Source organism: Belonocnema kinseyi, chromosome 10 (assembly GCF_010883055.1).
Source record: "Belonocnema kinseyi isolate 2016_QV_RU_SX_M_011 chromosome 10, B_treatae_v1, whole genome shotgun sequence".
NCBI classification, from domain to species: Eukaryota; Metazoa; Arthropoda; class Insecta; order Hymenoptera; family Cynipidae; genus Belonocnema; species Belonocnema kinseyi.
The window spans coordinates 58,471,306-58,478,061 of NC_046666.1; positions in this window are offsets into that span (position 1 = coordinate 58,471,306).

Genomic DNA, 6,756 nt, shown 5'->3' on the forward strand with positions numbered 1-6,756 from the left:
AATCAAAAAGTTACTAATGCGTATAAAAATCGTTAAAAATGTAATTAATAAAAAATAATTATTTATGAATCTAATGTTAACGCTTTTTCTACGAATTAGTAGCTTTTTACTGATAATTGGTATAGATTGAAATCTATTCATAAATTAATAAAAGTCATCGCACTATTCAATTAGTACAACTTCATACGAATTCAGATACAGAGTATAAAATATTCACCAGAGTATTTAAAAACCTTACATAAATTATAAATTAATCAAGTATAAAATATAATTGTAATAAGACAAATTATAAATTAATTATGAAAGAGTTAAAATTCGATAAATACTTGAGATATAAATGCATATTTTTTTTATTAAATAGAACTTATTATATAGAATTTGTATGATATTACTGAAATGGAAGCTTCTAATGTGTCCCCTAAGGGTTTACATTTTTCTTACACCTTCTCTATTCCTTTACACACCCTCCACACACTTACTTGGTGGTGGAAGGGGGACCTACAGTTTAAGGTGGGTTCCGAACGACCAAGAGCAACAGCCTTAAGTACTTAGAGAAAACCTTTTTCTCTAGAGGTACCGGTCCCACGACTCTCCGGAGATGATCAACTCCCTTGCTAGGCTAGTGTTCACCGCATGGGCCACCGAGACTCTTCCAGAGTGCGAGGCGGGAATCGAATCCGCAAGCCGAAGGAGTGGGTCCAAAACCTACGCTTTAGTCCCCACGACCATCGTCCCACTCTGTATGATATTACTGGTACGATATAATCAACTTTAATCTAAAAAGTAATACTAATGCAGGATTAAGTTAAATACTGCAACTGCAATGTTAAAATTAAAAAAGTCTCTTGCCAGATGCTTTCCTTCTTTTTGGCCGCCCCATAAATATTCCCTAGAACAATGTAATAATAAATTAGCATAAAAACCATTAAATCATTTTCTTATTTAAATAAAATAAAAGTTTTTAAGGAAGGAAGTCAAATGTTTTGAAAAAAGTGGATTTTCAAGAAAAAAAAAGATCAATCTTCAACAAAAAAGATGATTTTCAAAAAAAATTATCAATTTAATACAAGATTTTCAATCAAAAAGTGAAACTATCAACAAAGAAGAAGAATTTTCTACCCTAAAAGATAAATTTTCTACAAAATAGTTGAACTTTGGACCAAAAAGTTCAACTTTTAACAAAGGAGATTCACAGAAAGAAAAAAAATTTCATCTTTCAATGCCATAAAATTCAACTGTATCTACTTGAAAAAAAACCGCAAAAAAAGTACTTCTGTTCTTTCATTTTGAGGTTTCCTTTTTACCCAAAAAGAGTAGTTTTTAACAAATCACATAAACTTTCTACCCAACAGTACAATTTTTAACTTATACAATATACAGGATACTGTTTCAACTGAAAAAAGAACATATTGTTAAATTTTCACACAAAAAAATCTATTTAAAAAATTATATTTAAAAAAAACAATTTTCAACCAAGAAGATGAATTTTCGACAAAGAGTATCAAATATTCGATTAAAAAATACAAATTTGTAACTTTTTGAACACACAGGATACAGTTAGAACCGAACATGGATTAGTTAAATTTTTTGATTAGATAAAGAATAATTTTAACAATAAAAATAGATTTGCAACAAAACTTTTAAATATTTAATTAACAAAAAAAAATTATCTGGCCAAGAAGAGTAATTTTCTACAAAACAGTAGAATTTTCACATTAAAGATTAATTAAAAATGAAACGCATAAATTATCAATAAAAGATTTGAACTTTCAAGTAAAAAATATTAATTTTTTTTTCAAAAAATGAAAATGTATAATTGCCGGTTTAAAAGATTAATTTTCAACCAAACATGAAACGAATTTTAATTAAAATAGTTACATTTTAAACCAAGGAAATGAAGCTTCAAGAAAAATATAAGAATTTTTAACAAGATTCTTAAACAAAAAGAACCATCAACAAAGAAGGTCCATTTCCTACACAGAATACATTAACGTTTAACCAAATAGTTAACTTTTAAGTTTATAAGATCAATTTTGTACCAAAAAAGAAAAGTTTTTTCAACAAATTACATACACCTTTACCGACATAGTTTAATTTATAAATTAAAAAATAAAGTTTTAGGTCAAAATGAAACTCTTAAAGTTTTATTTTTTAAAACAAATTTTCTATTTAAATGTATTATTTTTAATAAAAAAACGTATATTCTACAAAAAGTTGCATTTTCTACTATATAGTTGTTTTGCGAAACAAATTTTTTAATTTTTAAACAAATATGGAATAGGTTCATTTTTCTTTGGAAAATATAATTTTTTATGTAAAAAAAATATATTTAATAGACAAATTTTCTATACAAAATAGTGTCATTTTAACCTGATAATATGAAATTTCAACAAAAACTGAGTTTTCAATAAAATAATTAAATTTTAACTTAAAACGTTTAGTTTTTGACTCGAAAAATAAACTTTCAAGAAAATACATACATTTTTATCCAAATAGTTGAATTTGTAATGGAGAAGATTACTTTTCTACCAAAAAAGACCAATTTTCGACAAACTACATAAATTTTGAATTAAACAGTTCAGGAATGGAGCAGGTAATAAAACAGGTATAAAAAATAATTATTGAATAATGACTAATTATCTATAAATAGATTAATTGTGTTTTCACTGCAGTTTCAGCTCTCCATTCTCTGCATATAGGAGCACGGGTACGACCCTGCTCCTGCCATGTGTCCTTTAATGAATTTCAGGAGTGAATGTCAGAACTGAAAAATAAAGATTTAGTTTTAAATTAATAAATACAATTCAAGTTGATCCTAAATCGATTAATCCTAGAATTAACAGTGATTACTGAAATAATTATAATCTACTTCAAACTAACATTAACCTCAAAAATATTAGAATTAAATATCTTAAATCTTACATAACATATGGAAAATATTAACATCACAATTACGTATTTAAAACAGGTACTTACAGAAGAAGATATTTTCCATTAATCCTCAATAAATGCACTCACTTTACACGAAAATCTTGAGTAACTAATTTTTTTTAACAGAAAGCACCAAGCGTTCTACGAATTCTGTATGCTAGTAAACTAGCGATACCCTTTAATTTTTCACGCGCATGATTGAAGTGCAAAAATCAAGGAATTGACCATATGCAATGGCTTATCTGCTCCTTCGTGATTGGTCGAAATGAGTGAAAACAATATGTGCGTATTCACCATGCCGAAAAGGAAACCTTAGTTATCCCTGATGGTGAGCCTGATGTTCTTATAAAAGTCAGACTGGCGATAAAATAAGAGTCTTTTTAACCATGTCGAACAAAATTTTGAAGGACCGTTCGACAATGTAGAAAGACTTTTTGGCTTTCTAAATTTTGACCATACAACTTTGACCATCCATTTTTCTCCGTGTTGGGTGATGATAGGATGGCCCTAGCTTTTGTAAAAACGCGATTTTGAGACCATGATGTTAAAATACGAACAGGAGAACGATCCATCACTACCCTTAAGGTTTTAAATGCCACTGGAGTTCCTATAGCGTCGGGACCAAGTGGGAGTAACGTGACACCAAAACGTGGAAAATGAAAATCACGTAAATTCTTCGAAAAGCAGCAACAAAACTAAATTTCTTGCCACAAAAGAAAGATGGTTTTAAATCTTAATGCAAAATTTCTAAAGTAAGTTGTGAGCACTGAGGATGTTCAAATCATCAGAAACCTGACTGTTATTATAAATGATTAATGCAGCAAGAGAGTAGGGCACAAAATTTGAAAATATGCAAATAAATATTGCAAGTGCTGTTGGGTTCGCATTTGTAATCGAATTAACATATCCACATAATTTGAGCAATGCTGATGAGATACCATTTTTGGCGGATTCAAAATCAACGGACCATATCATCAACCAAGATGATTTTTTTACGAGCTGCTGCTCGTTATCAACGCCTATGAAGATCTCTGTAGCAAAGATAGGGGAAGCGATCACTGTAACGAAACGTGGAACTATTCAGGTGATGATAAATCTGGAAGAACCACGCATCTTAGAAAACGTGCTCTACGTGCCGGATGCAACATTCAATTTACTGTCATTTTGACGCCTGCAAGAAACGGGATTCAGGGTAATTTTCGACATTGATGGGGCCACTGTAGAAAATGTCAAAAAGAATTAATTCTAACAGGTGAGCCTTTTGATGGTTTATTCGGTGTAATATTAAAAAAATATAAAAACATGGCGAATGGAAGTCACATAAATATTAGTAAAACTAATAATTACAGATTATGACATACACGTCTTGGTCATATCAGTAATTCTAAATTTAATAAAGTAATACATCAACAACTTTTTAAAGATGTCCATACAGATGTTTGTGGGCCGATTAAGCCACCCATTATAGACAATAAAAATTGTTTCGTCACTTTCATTGGTAGTTTCACTCATTATACAGTCACATATTTGGTAACCTTCAAATCAAAAGTCATAAGTGCATTCAAAGATTTTGTGGCATTCCCGAATCCTTTTAAACTCCTAATCTGTCAAATGGATGTAAAGAATGCTTTCTTAAATGGAATATTGCATGCAGAAATTATAGGCAAATTCCAGAAGGCGTAAAGGCCGAAAATAATGTGTGTAAATTAAATAAATCTATCCATGGATTGAAACATTCATTGCGTTGCTGGTATGTACGTTTTGATACACTACTGAAAGAAAATGGTTTTAAAAATTCTGAAGTTGACAACTGCTTATATCACTTGAACAAAGAAAACATAAATAAAAATATTCATCTGCTTTTATACACTACCGCTCAAAAGTTTAAGCTCACCTAAAATAAAAAGAAGAAACTCTTAAAAGTTTTATATCTCGCGAATCGTAGAAGACTTGTTTACGTCTCATTTGAAAGCTCATGTAATGCACTTTTAAATTGCTATTAACCAATTTTTTAACGATACACAGAGTTTCTTCTACGCATGCTTAAAGTTTTAAAATTTTGAAAAAATTTAGACGCAACTTTGACCGCTTGCATGGCAGCCGGAAATAAACCTATCTTACAACATGTAAGCTAATTTTAAAGTAAATTTCAATAGCTTTCAAATAAGCCCGAGAACGTTATTTTAAGTCAATTTTTTATCAAGTGATGGACATTTTTAAGAAAAATTACCATTTTTGACAATATATTATATTTTTAATACTATTTATCTTACAAAAAATGATAAAGGAAGAAAATGTTACTTTTTGCATAAAGAATCAAGTTGCAATCTTTTTAATACAAAAAATTCAAATTTTTACAAGAAAATTGTTTATTTTTAAAAAATTTTTTAAATTAAATTTTACACATATACATACAAAAAGACGTTTTTAAGGGTTTAAATAAAATGAGTATCTAAAAATATTATTATCACTCATGAAATTTATTCTATATAATGACACAACTTTACAGTTTTATTCGTGGAATCATACACTTTTATTTTATAGGCATACCCGCTATTCGTCTTTGTTTACTATATTTAGAGGCACAATAATATGCTTACCAAGCTTTACTGCATATTTCGAGATTTTTTCTTATTGTCAAAATTAACCCTCCGAGAACACACCTATTTTTTCGATCATGGAGAACACACTGGGTCAAATTGACCCCATACTTTTTTGATCGTGTGCTATTTAGAAATTAATGGATCGATTATCTTAAGAAAATTCTAAGGTATACTTAAGAGCCGAAAAATAATGCATACAAAATAATACTATTGTTGATGCCTTTAACAAGGTTACAAAAAAAAATCCCGAAAAAAACATTTGAAATTTTAGAACAAAAAAATGTATAATGGCATCTGTGCTGCAAAACGCCAATCTTTAAAAATCAAATGTGAAGTATTGGGTCAAAAGAAAATTTCCAAATAAGCAGTAAAGTTTGGTAAGCATATTATTGTGTCTCTAAATGTAGTAAACAAAGACGAATAGCTGTTACATCTATAAAATAAAAGGGTATGATTCAACGAATTATACAGAATTATGAATTATATTCAATTTATATTTAATTTATCAATTATATTATATAGAATAAATTTCATATGTGATAATGATATTTTTAGATTATCATTTTATCAAAACCCGCAAAACACGTTTTTTTGTATGACGATACGTAAAATTTAATTTAAAAAAAATGTTGTTCTTCTAAAAATTAATTTTTTTTTAAATTTTGAAAAGATTGTAACCTGATTATTGATCAAAAAGGAAAATTTTTTCCTTTATGCAAGCGGTCAAAGTCGCATCTACAATCTTTCAAAATTTCACAACTTCAAGCATGCGCAGAAGAAAAGCACATTACAAAATATTACAAATAAGACGTAAAAAATTCTTCTACGATGTATAGTTCGCGAGATATAAAACTTTTAAGAGCTTCTTTTTTTTGAGGTGAGCTTAAACTTTTGAACAGTAGTATACGCAGATGATATTGTTATTGCAACATATGATCAAGAGGTCATTTTCAGCTTCAAACAATATCTGCATAGTTGTTTTAAAATGACTGACTTGAAAGAAATAAGATTTTCTCTAAGAATCTCTATTGAAAGAAGTAATAAAACATTGCCGTTAAATCAAACTTCATATTTGAAGAACATTTTACAAAATTTGGTATGAGTGATTGTAAATCCGTAGATAAACCTTAACCCGTGAATGTAAACTAAGAAGCGTTGAATTCAGATGAATATTACAATGAACGTTGTAAAAACTTAATTTGATGTTTGACGTATGCGATGT